The sequence below is a fragment of the Xiphophorus hellerii genome, chromosome 22 (assembly GCF_003331165.1).
Source record: "Xiphophorus hellerii strain 12219 chromosome 22, Xiphophorus_hellerii-4.1, whole genome shotgun sequence".
Taxonomy (NCBI): domain Eukaryota; kingdom Metazoa; phylum Chordata; class Actinopteri; order Cyprinodontiformes; family Poeciliidae; genus Xiphophorus; species Xiphophorus hellerii.
Window position 1 is genome coordinate 16,702,363 of NC_045693.1, and position 18,913 is coordinate 16,721,275.

The 18,913-nt window shown below is 39.8% G+C and overlaps 1 protein-coding gene across 5 annotated transcripts in view; it reads left to right on the forward strand.

Moving 5' to 3' along the window:
- The window catches only part of zmiz1a (zinc finger, MIZ-type containing 1a), a 125,168-nt gene that overhangs the window by 63,938 nt on the left and 42,317 nt on the right, over positions 1–18,913 (forward strand). The window contains exon 1 of one of the 5 annotated variants that reach the window (XM_032552940.1): positions 7,369–7,389. The exons of the other annotated variants lie outside the window; for them this stretch is intronic. The gene's annotated coding sequence lies outside the window, so the exon portion shown is untranslated. Of the gene's footprint in view, positions 1–7,368; positions 7,390–18,913 lie in introns of those variants that run through there. 5 annotated transcript variants of the gene reach the window in all.

The window sequence follows — 18,913 nt, forward strand, 5'->3', positions numbered from 1 at the left end:
ATACATTCTAAACTTCACTGTTGTCTCTATTTTTATGTTTGAGTGAAGTTTAAATGTCAGTGAAGGGGTTCTTAGCACTTTCTGTGCTTGCTAATGACACGGTTTTTGTATTTTCACAAACATCTTCCTTGTTTTGGGCCTAATTTTACAGTTGAGATGACTTGTTTATGTTATAAGATCTTGAAACTCTGGGACAGATAGGTAGCAGGATAATAGGATGATGTAGTTTGAGATTCAAGGACATTTCACAGTAATGTTCTTTGAAGAATATGGATAAAATGGAGGCCTAGATGGACACCAACATTTGTTTGGAGGACATGACTCAGAACTGCGCTCTCTAGCATGTAAATAGGAATATTGGCTGAACTGAGTATATGCAAACAGAATATACATTTACATGTATGTAAAAAAAATTCAGATAGTAGTGTTGATGTGTTATCATTCATGCAACCAAGCTTTTGATTTTAATAGGTTTCCATACGTACTCAATTTGTTTTCAGCTGCGTCTATCCAAAAGGGCTACTTTGCTTATTATTTTTGCACTTAGATTCTTGTCAAAACTTTCTTTTCCTGTTTCTGTCAAGATATCGTTTTGCGCTGACAGGTTGACAGCTTTGTTTTTCTCTTTTCTTTCATCACATAAGAAGGACCTGAAGAAAAGTTTGAGCAGGTAGGAGTTTGAACTCTTTACTCTTTAGATCAGTAAAGACTTGATTTCTGTCATATTTTGATGTGCTGATATTCAAATGGCACAACATGGGCAGGAATAAAAAAACAACAAAAACAAACAGCGTATTTTTTTCATGTCATTAAACATTAACATGAATTGAAGTGCCAATTTTGTCACTGTGCCCCTCTGATGGCCACTTTGTCCTGGTGAGGCTGCTCATTTCTGATCAAAGCTGCCCTGCTTTGGCTTCAAATCAAATCCAGCCACACAGAGAATAGCTTTCCAAATGTTTTTTCCCCCTTTTTTCCCCCTTCCAGTTCATATTTTCAGCTTTTACTATTCAACAGGAAATTCATTTAGCGGCTGCTGTTTCTGTGCCCTCGCTGTTGTGTGTATGTGGTCTGCGGTGCCTTGGTTAATGAGGGAGGTCCGTGCTGCCCTCCGGCATGGTGCCTCATGGAAATCAGCATTTGATTTGCTGGCTACTTGATAAAGGATTTAATGCTGCAACATGCCCCCCACCTCATTGCAGTTAAAAAAAATTATCCTCATTCAATCCCCTTTGATCATCTATCTTCCACCAAGCTCTTTATGTTTGCAAAGTGGTGGTATTTGCCTCTGTTTGTACATGTTCTGCATCTGTTTGGGAACGTGTTGGCAGGTAATAAGGTCGGCGTGATTACCTGGTGGCCCTTATGTCCACTTGTCACTGACTGTTGATGTTTGTCAGTGCTAGTATGCATTGTCCGGAGCGGTGCATTACTACTCCAGCTCTCCCTGCCCTCGGTGTATGTATCGACCAGACTCTGGACCGGAGAAAAGCCTGGCCAGCACACAAAATCAATGTCCGCTGCCCCCACTCCAACGGCCTCCTGTTATCTGCAATGAATACAAAGCACATACTGTGGTGCAAAAACACACTTTTTTTATGTCTCCTTACTTGCTCACCCCAGTGGTAGAGGTCACATAAAAAGCCACAGGATATCGCGGCTAAATTACCAGTCAGTTTTGTTTTACTGGAAGAAAGATGGCTCTCATCTGTTTGGCATCGCGTCTTCGGTTGGCTAACTAGCCTTAAGTGAGAGGCACACAGCTGCACCGCGCACTGGACGATAAAGTTTATTATTTTTTCCTGGTATATAAACTGTGTTCTGTGAGCAAATCAAACAGGGCAGCCAAAACTGTGATTGAAACATCATTTGTCTTCCATTGTGTTGAGTAGTATTAGCAAAGTTGCCTGCAAGTGTTTAGCCAATCGGGGTAGAGCGTTCATTCCACGGGGATAAGATCAAGCCTATTTTCACCAGCATGCACATGTTCCTGCTTCTGTCTCTCTGCTTTATTCCCCCCTCAAACTGTCCCAAACTCTGCCTTTCTCGCTCTCTGTGTCCCCTGCAGGGATTATAGGTGGCGATGGGAGGAGGGAGGAGGAATGGTGGCAGATTAGCGCCGGCCATCCAGCGGGTCCGTCTGTCTGCTGTCAGAAAATAGAATTCATTTGTGTGATCCAGATGCTTATGCTGAGCTCTGTCCGTGTGTTTTTGTGTGGAGTTGTTGCTCAGTCGGAGGAGAGGATTGGCTGTCTGGCCGAAGGGGGGGCGGGGCGGGGCGGGGATGTGCGGTGGCGGAGGCGCGGGGAAAGCTCACATCCGCTCTGGAGCTTTTGTACTCACATCAAAGAGAGCAGCCACAACCTGATGACAGCATGCTCTGTTTAACCACCCTGACACGGTACAGTCTAAGCAGAAACCTGAATGGACTGTATGCAGAGAGCACATAGGTCGTGCACCCACCTTATATGGTCACAGGAAGCCATTTATTCTCCTTATTATATAACAAGTTCAAAAAGATGCCGCTCTGAACTGTTAAATGTAGATCTATTTAAAGCTATTCTTAGACTATTTGAAGTGATCATTGCTCTCAGAGGTGGGAAGACAGACGGTGAGATGGGGGAGGGGGTCAGTATTGGGGGTGTGGGGGGCCTCTTCATTTGTGGCAGAATTAGGGCTTCAGCACAAGGGAGTCAGGAAGGCTAATGTGGCTGGCTCTATCATTGATGGATGGACCCATACTGGAGATTTTGTGGAGGGCTTCAGAGCGGGAAGCTGAGGGAGGTCTGTGGGGTCTCTGAAGGAAGTACCATAGGGTTTGGAGAGGGAACATGTCATTAATCAAACTCCTTCCAGCTGCCATCTTTCCCTTCTGTCTTCCTTTTCTTTATCCCTCCTACTACCTCTTTTGAATTCCTAACCTTTTTGTTTCTCTTTGGGTCAGATTGTTTTCTTTTGACCTTGCAGTGTTTTTAATGTTGTTATGATGCGGTAGTTCAGGTAGTATTCCCTTTTAAAAGGAAAAAATAAGAGAGATGAAATCATCTTTGGGTTGCACGTGTCCAGCCGCATTTGGCCTAATGATGTTGTTCTCTGGCCCTGGTTGTGTTTGCATTGAGCAGAGTGTCCCCTGGAAAGTGGGCGGGAATCGCCGTATCAAAAACGAACTTCCTGGAGCCTTCAGGGTTGCAGGGAGTGGGCTGGAACTGGGCCCTGAGGGCTTATGCAAAAACATCCAGTCCAGGTTTAAAACCAGGCCAGGCTGGGCCCTTCAGGGCAAAAGACTTATAGATATCTTAATTCAGATGCACTTCTCTGTTTTCTTGCTGTCAGCACATTTAGTCTCCTAACTTTTGTGGTTGGTTTCCTCTGATGCTCACTTGAGACTTTTGCCATGTAAAACATTACTCAGTCTGAACATTATGGGATGTTTTGACAGGTCAGAGGACCTGGTTGCTGCTGGTCAGTGCTTTATTTGCTAAGGTTCTTGCTGCAGAGTATGAATAACAGAGCTGATCTTATTGACTGAGCACCTACTGTATTTTATTCAGGCTTTTTCTGACTGGTTCCGATTTTGATTGTGACTGAATCAAAAATGTATATAATTTTTTTTGTTGGAGTGTAACTGATACATTTTTAAAATGTGCTAAAGAGTTTTGGTAATGCGTCCATTCAAAAATGAAGGAATAGCAACAATTTTCCAATGTATGCGTAAAAAGAACAAATCCCTAACCTCTTCCTAAGTTTTAGTAAGCCACAAACAGTGTACAGTAGTACATTCTTCTGCTAACTGTATATACAGATATGTCTGGCTGATAGATCCCTCATATGTAATTAGGACAGCTCAATAGTTGCTAGTGTGATTTGACCACCACCAGAAAAACTTAATTTTCTTATAATAATAACAACAAAATTTAAAAATTTAAAATTAAACATTAATTCTTTATTGATTTAAAGTATTTGTTAGATTTATTTAAATACATTTTTTACATTGCTAAGCTATAATTGCTGAAATCTTATTTTCACTATGCATGACTTAAATACAATAGTTACCATATCTCCAAATTAGTGTATGTAATATGAGATCTTGTATAGAATAATTCATTTCAAGGACATTCTTTGTGGAAAATGGAAATTGAACTTTTACAGCGCAAATTCTCCTGATTTGTTCTCCTAATTGTGTCTTTCCAAGAGCCACTTATTTTAATAGCCGTTAATTGTAAGCTAGTGATGCAGGGGAAAATAATGAATAGTGTACGAACACAACACAAATGGAGAGCTACTAACCAGAGTTGACAAATTGACCTTGGATTTCTGTGACTCTTAACTGGATGACTTTAAAGAATAAACCATGTTAGGATTTATGCTGTGGGCACACCAAGAAAAAATGTAACATATCAACTTCCGATACATAAATGCTGAATTGTTTTTGTAGTAAGAGTCAGATAAAAATTCCATCCATTAAGAGTAAAACAAACATATAACTTTCAAAATTACATTGTTCCTATTGTCTATTTTTTTATTTTATTTCTGTTAAATGAATATAATTCTTTAGTTTGAGGGATTTTAATTTAAGATAATGCAATCCTTTTAAAGAGAATATAAGTCTGTTCACAAGATTGTGAAGTAATTTGTTTAGCAATTTGTTGTCTTATGATTTGTGAGGGGGGAGGGAACATTAATAAAACTCAACAAAACAATTGCTTTCTACCCAAACGTCTTTAATCTTGTAACAAACTAGTGGAAAAGAGTCGCAAATTGAGTCAAAATGTATGATGGCTTTTATGATTAGACGAATAGTCAATGAGTTGCAAGCAATTTAGTGTGAAATTAAACAAATTGAATAAAATAAATAAAAGCAAATATTACCCTCTGTTGCTTTTACTTTCTGTAATTGATAAGATGAATATTTAAAGATTAATTCCTGCTTCTAATGCAAGTTCTGCTATGATGGCTAAAAAATGGCAAAAAAAAATTAACTATAATATGCTAATGAAAAGTGCATGTTCCTTGTTAATCTCTGACCAGCTCAGCAATCCCATGTAATGATGAACCCACTCTTCACCTCTCCATCCCTTTCTCACTCCATCTCCCTGTTTGTCTTCACCCTGGATCATGACTAAATAGACTTTTCACAGGATGAGATGGAGTACCTTGTTTTTGTGTTTGTTTGGGCAGAATGTGGACACCTTCAGTGCAGGTGGCAGTGAAGAGGGTAATGTTACAGTGGAAAGGCAGAGACTGAGTACACATGTAAACATTTTACCACTGCGTCTTTAGAAGATCAGAGGGCGTTCCCCGACCTCATGCCATATTGACAGAAGAAACTGACTTGAGCACTTTGGGGCCTCCCAATAAAAGCAGCTTGTTCATTACACTGCTGCAATTACTGGATGCATATGGAACTGCATTATGTGCAACCTCCCACCTTGTGTTTGATCATGCGTTTTCATGAGAATCGATGGCGGTGTACCCTTTAGAGATCCAGCATAAAAAGTCGCACACCATTGCAGGCAAGTAAACAGTGTGAGGAAAACAAAATAGGTGATCTGAAAATGTTTCACCAGGATTTTTCACTTCCCAGAATCTTCTCTGGGAAGACTAACCCTAACCCTAAGCAAACATTGTGGACATTTGATCTTTGGTTTCTGGATAATAAGGGATTTTCATTTCTGTTTTGTTTGAGTATGTGGGATTAATAAACATTTTATTGGTACATTTCCCGTGGGAGTTTTCCACCAATTTGATTTCAGTGATAAACTTTGCGTAACTGAGCAAAATTACCCTTTGTATCGTCTGAGACTAAACAACAAATTCCAACACTCAAAATTGTGTAAAATAAAACTGCAACAAAAACACCAAAAAATTGTGATACAATGATGAATTTGTTGCTTCTGTTGTTATAGGGGTGTCATGAACATATGTATATATATATATATATATATATATATATATATATATATATATATATATATATATATATATATATATATATATACAGTATATATATACAGTACAGACCAAAAGTTTGGACACACTTTCTCATTGATGAGAAAGTGTGTCCAAACGTTTGGTCTGTACTGTATATACAGTATATATATAAATTTGAAGCTGTGTTCAAACTTTTGGTCAGAAGCATTCATGATTTATTCCTGTTTCTATATGATCAGCTTTATATGTTTTTAAATCTTGTTCTTGAAACCAGTTATTTTGATTCCTGATAAAAATGTAAATCTTTTGGGTTATTCCAAATTTGTGGTTATAAAGTCCAATAGTTGTCTACACAACATTAATAAAGACCCTGGTGTAGTATTTTGTTTATCTGCTTCAGTGGCGAAGGAAGATGCAAAGCTTTAAGTACACAAAACATTTAGACATGTCAAAAAATATGAAATGTATGCAATAATAACATCTTCAACTCATGCTACAATCTATAGACACTTAGTCTACACTCAGAAGGATTATGAAATCCACCGCATGCCAGTTACTTGGAGTGGCTGCAACTGGCTGAAGCCTGACTTACTTTGGGATTAATTTAGCTAATAATTACTACTGTTACTTAGTACTGTTCTACACATATTTTTGAATTATTCTGTTGAGTTTAAACATAATCAGCCAATAGCTTGATTTGACATGTCTTGGAGGTGTTGTTTAAATAAAATTGACTTTGTTATTTGTCTGATCTAAGTTTAATTAAGTCAGTAGGGGATGACTGGCTTGGAGAGAGAAAAATAAGGAACAGGGAAGAGTCTTTTCTTTTAATTTGTATGTTTGATCTCACCTGCGTTGACGGCGCAGTGAAGGTAAGGCTTGCGGAATAGATGGGTGGAGGTCAGGGGAGTGGGATTTCAGTGAAGCTTCACCTTTGTATTTTTATGTTCTTGCAGCACCGTTGTCAAAGACGAATTATTACCAAAGCTGGTAAACACTGCGTGAGAAGTTTTGGCTCAATTGTCCGTGATTAGTCTCCTTGTATGCCTTTGTTTTGTGCGCCCAGATTATCTGAAAGCGCCTCAGCGCGCCAGTTTCTCCGTCCACGTGTTTACGTTGCAACTGGGTGGAAAGCACAAATTGGAGACAGAGCGTTCCCCGTCTGAGCAGCTTGGAATGGGGTTTGGACTCGGAAAGCTGGCTTTCCTCTCAGGAAGTGTTGTTCCTCACCGCTCTCCATAAACACTGGAAAAGAGACCCAAAGAAAAAAAAAAAAACGTCCCAGACTCACTATTTCCACTGTAAACAGACAGACATACAAATATTATACTGCTCCCACCTCTGTTTCTCTCATATGTTTCTCAGGGAGAAAGCTGTATATCTGTGCACGATGTGGCAGATGGTGAGCTCCCGAAAACCAGTTACTGATCTGGCAGATTTTCTACCTCTTCTTTTAAGGTAATATAGTTATCTAAAAGCTGCTTATTGGCAAATAATTTTTTTTTTTATTTAACTTTGAGTAATTGGACACAAAATCTCTGTTATATTGTCACATCCCAAGTTCCTTTTATGACACAGCTGTCATTATAGATTGCTCTGAAGCGCTAGACGAAAGACGGCATGATTAGCTTGTTTACCTTGAACCCCAGTGTGGAAAATACCTGCGTGTTTCAAATGAATTACATCTAAGAGCAGCGTAAATGTTGCTTTTTAGCTCTAACAAGTGGCTGTATTGCAGTTCCCCCTTCGCTCGCTCCTCAAGTTAATAAATCCAGCATGCGAGACATTGATAGGAAAACTCCCTCCATCAATTTAGGTTGTCATGGCATTTCTTCTAGTGGTGGAGTATTATCCTGTGAAAATATCATCAGGGTGATCCAGAAAAAAAAAAAAGATGTGAAGTGTTCACCGTTTATCTTTGTCACAGCTACAATGTGACAGCTCAGAGCAGGATGCTGTGATATATCTCAAAACAAGTTGGTTTGTAGTTTTATTATTCTTTTGAAACTACACGTAAACCTTTTGTTCAATTAGAGGTAACACTTTGGCCACATTCGCCGCTTGTCACTGGATTTTTGTACAAAAAAGACTGAGCTTACTTTAGCTCCCAGCAGGCTTCCTGCGCCCTCACCTGTGTGCGCGGCGCTCTGTAGAGACGACTACGAAGCAAAAGTGAAGGAGAGTCGGGGGAGACAGAGGTTAGAAACCCCTTTTTTTTATTACATTTCCTCCGCAGAGAAAGAGGAGGCAAGATGGACACTCCATATCTCCCTGCTGCACTAGAAAACTCATCTAAATGGAAAACACATTGTCTTCATTATTTTGTGAGAGCTGAAAGAACGGGGTTGTCATGGTAACAGCCATCTGAGCGAGCTCAAGCGGGCGGCCAAGGGGTTGGTTTTAGGGCCAGAGGAATGAAGAGGAAAAAAAGGGAAGGAGGAGGAGGTGGGAGGAAGAGGGAGAGAAGGAGAGATTGAGGGAGGGAGGGAACAAGGAGTCAGAAGAGGAGGGGTAAGTTGGTGTGAAGAGATGAAGGAAAGACAATAGACATGGAGGGAAAATGTAGGAAGTGTAAGGGGGGGAATGACACAGAAAGGAAAGGGCATGATGGAGAGAAGAAGAGAGGAATTCCAGAGGTCCTTTTTCTGCGGAGGCAGGCGGTACAAATGACCAGTTAGTGGCTCAGAGAGAAGAGTTCAGGGGTCCTTATTAATATCAAGGGGCCTGATGATGGTAGATTTAACATCTCAGAGATTCTCCACCCAACTTCACCTCTCTGCAGCTAAACTATGCACATTTAGGGGTTTGTGGCTGCAAAGCATTGCAGTTCTTCAACCAGAAGAAGCACTTACTGAACTGATGTCGGATTGGCATCTGCTTTAGCTTAATAGAGCGAGGTTTTAAATGAACATTTTTTTTTTTTGGGTGAAAATTGCATACAAAAACCCATGATTACATGTAAAAGTTATTGAAAATCATAACTCACTATATGCATATAGCGAGGTCAGAACATTTGTAAAAGTCATCCATTCACTCATATGAAGTCCAAATTACAAAATGTAGCACTTGATTTTCTTTGTGATGTTGAAATGGAATTTCAAAGAAATATTTTTCACGGTGAACAAATGTAGCTTCAATGGTGCTTTCAGTGAAATTAGACTATTTAGGGTTAGAAATCAAAGTTTCTTTCCTAGATGATGGTGCGACAGACTCCTCTTCGCTCTTCAGGTCTTTCTCAGGTACTTCTTGGCAAAATGCTGCCCAACACTCTTCATCAAATATTTACCCCATCTCAATCTACAAAGCACTCTGCAAACACACCAAAATGTTAAGGCAGCATCTAATCCAGTCCAATTCCTCTCCTCTATTCTCCATTTTTTCCCGGTCTGGCTTGACTTTAGCAGCAGTGCTGTCAGTTCAACGTCAGCCAGAGGATTATGGTTGTTTCCACAGCGAGCGAGAACTAAATGCTTGTTTATTTAAGTTCCTTCCTGCGATTCTGTTGAATCGCCGGTGGCATTGATATGACTGAGGCCTGACACAACATCATTATGGCAGCCATCAGCCAATTAACGAAATTAAACTAATTGCTAAAGTCTTTGTCGTGTAAATACTTAGCCTGGAGTGTTTGGCATGGCGTTAGCATCCATTAGGATCTGATATCCAACCTCGTGTCTTCAGAGGAGTCATTGTTATCATTGTTATTCTGGACATACAGATTGGATGGAACTGAGAAATCAGAACGATTAGATTTATTTTTCCGGAGCTGAAACCATCAAAGTTGCCGGGAAGCTAATGGTGGATTCAGCATTGGTGTGAGAAAACAACGTTTCTCGCAGAAGTCAGAGAAAAACAATTAAAGAGCCGTCAGAGCTGCTCAGCTTCTTCCAGATGTCTGGTCATGGTCACAGGAGGGACAAACAGTTCTTCTCGTGATTGACCAGCACTTAGGGTAAGAGGCAGCCTGCTCATGTGTTCTGGCTGGCTGGCCAGCTGTGTGGCTGCCTGTAGGTCTTAGTGATTCATGTCACACTGTAATTGGTTTACCTGCTCCCCGTGTGTCTGCGCTCTGAGAGGACCAAAACAAATTACCCAAGGATGACCTCTCGCCATCTCCCTCCTGCTCTGCAGCCTATCCTCCCCTATCTCTCTCTGCTTGACTCACCCCCACCTCCTCCTGCATGTAATATGTCGCATGACTGTCATTTCTTCTGTTCTTTTTTTTTTCCTCCATCCGTACACCTTGACGCTTCCAAGTTCAGCCAGAGGAGAAATATTTAACAGTAAATGCGCGTTGGAGCTCAGTGACACACATTAAAGCCTCTCGCGGTTTCAGTGCCTTCCATGTCAAACATCACGTTACACATGCTTGCATAAAGACAAGTTGACGGAACACATTTAAGATTACAAATAAACATTTACACAGCAGCAGTGTTTTGTAAAACCTGCAGTGGAACACATTATCCTTTCAGCACTGTTTTATCCGCTCGCTGTGCTAGATAATACCAACATGAATTGTTCCTTCAGTGAATGAATCTGGAGCCTCTGTGTACGCCATTAGGCCCGTTTCCTTTCTTTTTTTTTTTTTTTTTTGCAGCTAGCAGATGTTTTGTCGTCTTTGCTGCTGAGGCTCTTACTCTCGCGCAGCGGTGAACAAAAACTCAACAGAGCAAGATGAATGAGTGCAGCATTCTCCCATGTACCTGCGTAGGAAGGTCTCTCAAAGGTTATTTTGCTGTTTGTGTAAAGCTACCCTGTCAGTAGATTTCATGATTTTGTTTGTGTTATTGCATCGCTGGGTTTTGCAGGCTGTTTTTGTAACAGAGAGCAAGGTACATGAACTATTAAATATCCGCTTTGTTGCGGCGTCCTTGAATAAACCTTTTTTTTTTTCTGTTAAAAGATTTCAGGACCTCTGCTTAAAAGGTCAGGAGGTTTTCGGCTGTATCTTTTAAATGCACGTTTGAATATCTTAATCTGTTTTATTACTTTTTTCTGTAGACATCAAATTTATTTTTCCAATTCCATTTTTTTATGTCACACCAATTCACGACAAATATCACCTCAATGCAGTTTGCAAGACATCCAGTTCATATTTACATAAAAAGAACAAATTTAAGTCTGAGATCTGTACAGATACATCACATCTTTCCAAGATTAGCCACAGTCATTTAGATCTAATTTAATTTGGTCTAAATTATCTTGTTTTCTCACTGAATGTGGTTGTTCATTTTATGCCAGGTGGTGAAAGGAAACTCAGCTTGTATTGAGCTCTTGGCTTTGTGGCAGTCCTTCACCATGAGCAAGCATGTGGAGACAGTAGAAAGGAATCACTCCCTTTTAACTGAAAGAAAAATATATCATCAAACATTGTACAACTGCTTTGGATAAATAAAAGAGCCTTGAACGAAAAATTTCAACCACTACAGGAGAATAGAACAAAATGGACACGTTCTTTTGTTTATGTCAAATGAATAGAATAGGATTTGGAACATAAATTCAGGCTTCAATGGAAAAAAATTGAAATAGTAAAATAGATGTTGTCCGTGTTTGAAAAGAAAAGAACTTTTGATTCTGTATATCCTCAGTGCAAACTTCAGCAACTTTCAAAGATAGAAATAGATAAAATATTCATTATCTTTATTCAGAATGTGAAAAAACTAATTCCAATTTGGGGATTTTTGCGATGCATACTGACATTATTTGTCGCCCAGCTCTCGCACTAAGCCATAATTTTTATGATAAAAAAGCAATGAGATACAGTTCATAAGAGGAATGGCATCTATTGCGCCATCAATGTCTTCTTTTGGGTTTGACTCACAGGTAAGCCCCGAGGCACTGATGCAGGATTACCTTCTATGGGAAAAAAGACACTGAGATAACAGTTCTCGAAGTTAGGAATACTTTCTATGGGAAACAAAAACAGAGTACACACAGTGTTAATAATAACAGGAGCTCTGTGTGTTCCAGGAAGAGACATAGCTAAATAGAGAAAAAAAATAGATCTTTCACACCTTCTATGGGAAGAACGGAGAGTTAATTGACACATAATTTAGAGCTTGCAGTACTTGCACATTATTTAGAAATGGGGAGTAACAGGAGAAAAGAGCAGAGGGAGGACAAAGTAATAATCATATTCCCCAGTGGCATACCTGTAGAAATAGCTCAGATACAGAGCTACTCAAAATATATAAATTTTATGAAACTTGGAAAAAAAGTATGTCTAGATTCAAATATAGTGGCTAAATAGCTACTTTATTTTTAATGGAAAATGAACTCTAGAAACAACAAACCTCCTGTCTATTCTTGTATACTTGTTCACTTACACACTGTTTGCTTTCATTGTTTAAATATTCACAGGCATCCTTCGCAATCTGGAAAAGTTTCTGCCTGAACAATACGCATGAACCCTGCATTCAGTGCAGCTCCTAAGATAGCTGTGATCCAATCAACAACTGACCTACCAATAAAACCGTCCAAATGGTGGCCCCATGTTTGTGTTCAGAAAGAATAATTAAACAAGCTGGTATGCAGGTGTTTTATTTCTTCTCTTTAAGGTTGAAACAAAAAGACCAAATCTGTCTGTTATCAGATGAAAGCACTAGAAGTTGTTTCATTGACATTCAATTCTCAAACTCAGTGCTGAGACATTTTTAATCATGTATTCTTGATGCTTTGTACTCCTCAGTTGTCAAGTCACAAGACATTCACTGTCTTCATCAGTGTGATTAAATTACTTTTGCTGATCAGTTTTGTGATAGCTGAAAGCTTAAGGTCATGTTGTTTTTTTTAATCACATTTAAGACTGAAAAAGCGTTATTTTTGAAAACAGTCCTTGAGCCGCCTAATAATTACTTTGCTGCCAGACTTCCAGCAAAAGGCATGTTTTTTGCACTTTTTTCCAGTGTTTTCAGCATTGCTTCTAATTGGAAATGACTAAGAGCTGATAAGATTCATCCAATAAAACCTCAGCTGCAGTGCAGACTGTTTAGTCCCACCAAGTGAAGAAAGGTTGAACCGGTTGCCGTTTTTTTTTTTTTTCTATTTAAGGTTTGTGCTTTTAGTGTCACAGGCAAGGAGAGTGGAGGGCAGGCTGGCACAGATATATTTTTGCTCTCCCTAATGACACCAATACCATTTCATGGCTTGGTGAGCAGATTGAATCACACTCGGTCTTTGTAAGTCTCACTCTCTGCCCCTGTCTCTCTGTTTCTCTTTGCTGCACACACTTCATCACTCTGTCCTCTTGCAGAAGACCGCTCATTTGCTGCCGTACGTCCGGTGTGTTGCATTCGCCCCTCGGTGGATGTTGTTTAATTGCATGTGGGTCAGCAGTTTGTCAGTGCTGAAACCGAAGGACATGGAATTTGTCAGTTTACCCATTCAGCAGCCACAGGGGGCGGTGTGTGAGCTAACAGCTCTGCTGGAGCAGAGCCCGTAAGGCTAGCTTTACACGAGCCTGTCAGACTGCCCTGTCAATCATGCTCCTCTCCTCTGATATACTGTCAAATCTTCTTACATTTACTCTAAAATCACAGAAGACTGATGCGATTACACTTAATAAACCTTGTGCGGCCCGCTGAGGCGGTTCGGCGTTCTGGGCTTTTCCTCGGCAGACCTGGTTCAGCGACTTAAAATATGCACATTCCTGCCCTGAGCTCTCTCCTTACACACATACTACGTCTTGAGCATCACGAGTGATATAATCTTGTCTTTCGTGACACTGGAAAATTGCATGTGGCAGTCAGGACATACAATCTTCCGCAGCTGGTATTTATAGTCTTCGGCAACTGGAACGTTGTGTGGAATAAGGAGTTCATTCATTCATCATGTGATGCGCGAGCTTTTTACTGCTCACAGATGACCTGATTTTCGATCTCATCAGTAAACAGAAGACCCCTCCCTGTTAGTCCATAGAAGAACGTAAAAAGCCAAAACACAATCTGCTAAAGGAGACTACAGACAAAACCCCAGAAATGCATTTGATGTAAGTATGATTTTTATCTTGCGCTGATCTGAGGCAGCAGCTGTGAAGGATTTCCTCAAGGTAGAGAAAAACCTGCAGCTCCAGCTGAATAGTCCACATTTATGTAACACCTTTTATTTTTTTTTTTACTTTATCTAGCTACTGCAAAGAGTTTGCCATTTACACACACTCATAGAGCACTTATAATACATGTTTGCACTTTATATGTGCAAAGAATTTTACTCTCACACATCTGAGGCAATTGGAGTTTAGTACTCTGCCCAAGGATATTTCAGCACTTGAGAGTGCTCGGGATTAAACCCCCAACGGAAGATGGTTCCTATTCTACAACCAATCCACAGCTACAGTTCATAATTTATATGCTGATTCTTCTTTCTGATGAAACCTTTTGTAGTGTTCATTCATTGGGTTAACCGGAACCCTATTGACTATGATGAAACAGTTCTAAGTGTCTCATTAGCACCTTACCACCCTTGAGATGTTTATAGAAACAGTAAAAGCCCCTGTTTAAGAATGAAACTGTCATATGTTATGCTGCTGTGGTAATAATGCATTTGTTTTTGGTATTCCATTACCTTAAATGAAGAATTTCTCCTGAAGGGCAGGAGAGCCATGCTGTTGTCCAGTTGTTGAGTTTTTGGTGCCTTCCACTATCTATTTAGACTGATTTTAATTAGAGGCTCATTTAGATAAAAATGCACAAACGAAAGACAATCCTGTATTTTTGTCTCCTTATTATTGATTTGTCATTGACTTTTTTGTGAATATTTAGGTTTGGAAGCATCACTTTAGATTGTTGAAAGCTTCACTTTGTGAGATTTCGTGTCATCTAGCGTCCCAATTTGTAGATTACAAGAAAAAGGTACGAGCAAAAAGTATCTCTTGATCCAGCTTTTCTAAAACAGGTAATCTGTTGCAGTACATTCATCTGCAAAATTTGCATAAACACTAAAGATACACAGAGACATCAACTGGTGGCACTGACTTTTGACCGGTGAGTCAGAGACTCAAAAATCTTCAAATCGATAAATATCCTAGTTAGGATATTTAGGTGTTGACAAGGTAACTCTGTCAACACTATTTGGTGTGGATGCTGTTACACATAAAAAAGGACTCAGTTAACTATTTTTAATTTTAATTTAGCAAATTTAGGCATGTGTGTAGTTCCTTAAGGGTGTAAGAGAGCACAACTTTCAGTAGACAACAGGAAGAACAAACTGAACATGCGGTAAAGTTGCTTTGAGTTATCACATGCGTGATCTGGAAATGCTGGCAGCCTTTTGGAAAGTTTCATAATGCTAGCTTTGCTAAACTTGCTAGTTGCTATAATAAGATGCTAATAGCAGGTTAGAATGTCAACACCGCCATTATCTTTTCATTTTTTTGTTTCAAATTTAAAAACACAGTACATATTATCTTTAAAGCAACCCTGTATTGGTTGACAGTGCTCCTTGTATTGTATTTATTGTTGTTGTGGTGTGGTTTACGTCTTTACAGTGTTTAAAATCTCATGCAGAATCAGCTGAACTTTTTTTGCTTTCACTTTCTGATCTCACGCATTCAGCGGTGAAGTAATCATCAGTTCTCAGGGGGAGGATCTCGTGGCGCATACCTGAAATAGTCCACAACTGAAGGTCCGTATTTATAGGCAGAAACAGAGCGGCTCATGTATCTCCACATCACAGCTGTTTGCATTGCAGTGTTGGGTGTCACATAGCTGCCCGCCGCTCCCGTAGTTGTCACATTAAAACAGAAGATAAACAAACGGGATTATTTGGAGTTTATTTTTTTCCACCCGTGGGACAAGTCATTTCACAATTTTATAGAGCCAAGAGGTTGTGAGGGTGTGCAGAGGGCTGAGTTTTATAAAGCCCAGTGGGGGCAATATGACTAATAGTTGGCTTTGCTGAGAGGGAAAAGAAGAGCAAGAGAGATTAAATGGAGGAGAGGATTAACAGAGTCAAGAAAATAAGCAGGAACAAGGTAAACAGGCAGAGATGCGATGGTGGAGGCCGGTTTGGAGGCGATGCAGAACCAGCAGCGGACAGGCCAGACTGGACGGCGGGGAAATTAAGGCAGCAAAGGGGACTGCCTGACTATGAGAGTTTGCCATTAGAGATAATAGTGTGTGTGTGTGTGTGTGTAAGAGAGGGAGAGATGGCTGGTGGCTTTTTGCAGACATACTTAGAGCGGAGTATGTGGGAGGGAATGAGAGATAGAGGCCAGTGCAGCTGAGTGGTGTTGATTGGCCTGTTTGAAAACACATGAACTGCAGACGGTGAGGGAGAGAAGCCCTGTGTGCTGGGATAAAGTGTCGCTCTGCGCCGTGCCACGCTGCAGCCCAAACCACATTAGAGCAAATGAATCCATTCCACCTCCTGTTATGGCAGCTCCCACTTGGGGCCACGGGAAGAAGGAGGAGGAAGAGGTGGAGGAGGAGAGCTAAAAGGAGGAAGAGAGGAGGGGTGCGAGAGTGGCAGGAGTGTTGAGATATGAGGGATGAGGAGAGGAAAATGATCGAACAGAAAATGGAAGGTGGTGTTAGGGAAGTGGCATGCTGGGTGGCTCTAATGATGTCTGAGGGCTACAGAGGAGAAGAGCATAAAGCACACAGAGAGGTAGAGAGGCCAGGGGCTTCAGGGGTGAAGGGGGGGATGTGTGGTCCTGAAAAGGAGAGGAGGATTTTCTTCTCTGTCAAGGGAGCAGGAGGAATAGTTTCCTCCTCTCCTTAATGAAGTTGATATCATGCCAAACTTCACAGCAATTGCTTTTTTATATTCTGCATTGGTGTCCTCTGCACTTTAGTCTCTCAATAACCAGAGCTTGAGAAGAGAGAGCAGCAGCACCTTTCCTAATATGCCTTTGCTCATTTTCTTTTTAGAAGAAAGTGCCATCCAGAGCAGCACATCTCTTTACGTATTGAATGTACTTCCTTCTCAAGGCCTTTTTGAAATCCATTCAACCCTAAACCTTAAAAATGTCATCAGCAGCTTTAAGAAAAATATTCCCTTAAGGCTCATCTTGAAACTCACAAGTTTCTCCAGGATGTTTAGTTGGTAATAGGACTGATTTGTTTTTTTATTGCTTTGCAATGACAGCATTTTAACCTTGGACTAATCCCATGAAATAAAGTCATTAATTTCTTTTAAAAATATTTGTGCACTTCTATAAGTGTCCTTATGTTGATAAAGGTGTTGAATGATGCATAAACCAAACAGGCAAGGGATGTGAATGTTTGAAGCAACCTTTGAAAAGCAGTCAAAAAGAAAATGAAATGGGACAGTTTTCCATCAATCAAACTATTTTAGAAATGGATAAACATGGCAGCAAAGTGTCCTCAGAGTGTTGCTACTGGCAAAACGGCTTGTTGGCGATACTTGAAAAAGTAATTGTCCTGCCAAGAATAACACTGAGAGGACAACTGCAGTGGACATCCAAAACAGATATTTCAATATTAATGCCAGTCAACCACAGTTCCTCATAACATGAAAAAGTCATTTTTACTCATTAGTGGATAGTTTTAATTTAATTTATTTATAGCTTAGCACATTTTTTAAAAAATCAATCAATGTAGAGTATGTTAAAAAAATATATAAAGTTCAGAAAATGTACTTCAAATTAAATTCTCTTAGTTTTCTCTACCAGGATTACCTGATTCTACTATGATTAAAATAAATATTAAAATAAATAAATAAAAATTCTTTATGTTTCATTATTAGTTAGACATTCAATAAATATTCAATAAATAAGTATAGCACTGGAAATCAAACAATACAGTAAAATGTAGAACATGTTTCACTTTTCATGTTTTATAACTCAGCTGAAGAAGAACTAAAGCGTACTTCATTTACAGGTTTACGACAGATTTATCTTGTTTTAGCAGACAGGTACGTGTAATGTGCTACACTTCACAAGAGATTCGTGTTTCTTCAACAAGATCTTTTCAAAAATAAATACGAGCTATCAATTACAGGTTTAGCAAGCAGGTTTGATTCACAATTACTTTGTTTTATGTGATAGAGGGAGAGCAGCCTGTGTTACACAGCTCCACAGAAAAACTGAATTTTACAAACTAACGATTATTAATATTTTTTATATTTTTTTAGTATTAATGCTGCCATGGCAACATGTGATATCAACTTGATATCTACCGATATCCAATTCTGCTAGTACTAACATCTGTCAGGACCGCCAGCATGGATACTTCCATGTAACCCTCAGTGACTGATCACTTTCACGCAGCACATTGCACCTGACTAATGTGGTAGTCATTTGTCTGAAATGAGAACTCGCTCATGCTGCGAGTGATCATACAGTAAGTGTGTGTGGACGTGTAACGACAAGATAATTCCAACACACTCTTTGTGTTTTCCTCTGCCTTTTTTCCTTGTCAAGCCCAGCCCTTCTTGCTCTCCCCCTGCTTCCATACTCCAGCGCCTTTCGTATTACTGTGCTTTTGTTTCAGAGCACGCATTCCCCACACCGCTTCCCCAGCTTGTTTTGCTCAGAAAACGAAGACATGCAGGGAGGGAGGGTAGCAAAGAAAGACGGCAAGAGGAGGAGACAGACTCTTCCTCGGCTGTTGGTGTCACATGTGGCTTGTTACCCTTCTCTGATACACAGCTGCATCCTCCCTCGGTTGTTTAAAGAGGAGGTTGTAATGTGCACTTCATGACTGAATGTGTAATGCTTTTTTTGTTTGTTTGTTTGTTTTGCACCTCTATACAGTGGTGGTAAAATGTCTAATTTGTAATAATAACTTTAATATCTGTAACTGATTTCTTCTGGTTGACCTTTTGTCACACATAATTTCATATAACAATTTTTAATGTCAAAGGTACTATTAGAAAAATTGTGATTTCATTTGTTAAGGGGAGATAAGCTGTTCATATCAGCCTTGTCTTATGTGAAAAATCAGCCCCACCCCTTGTTATATTATGAACTAACTATGATTCAGCTTTTTTTTTTTTTTTTTTTTGAGAAATCAGTTACATT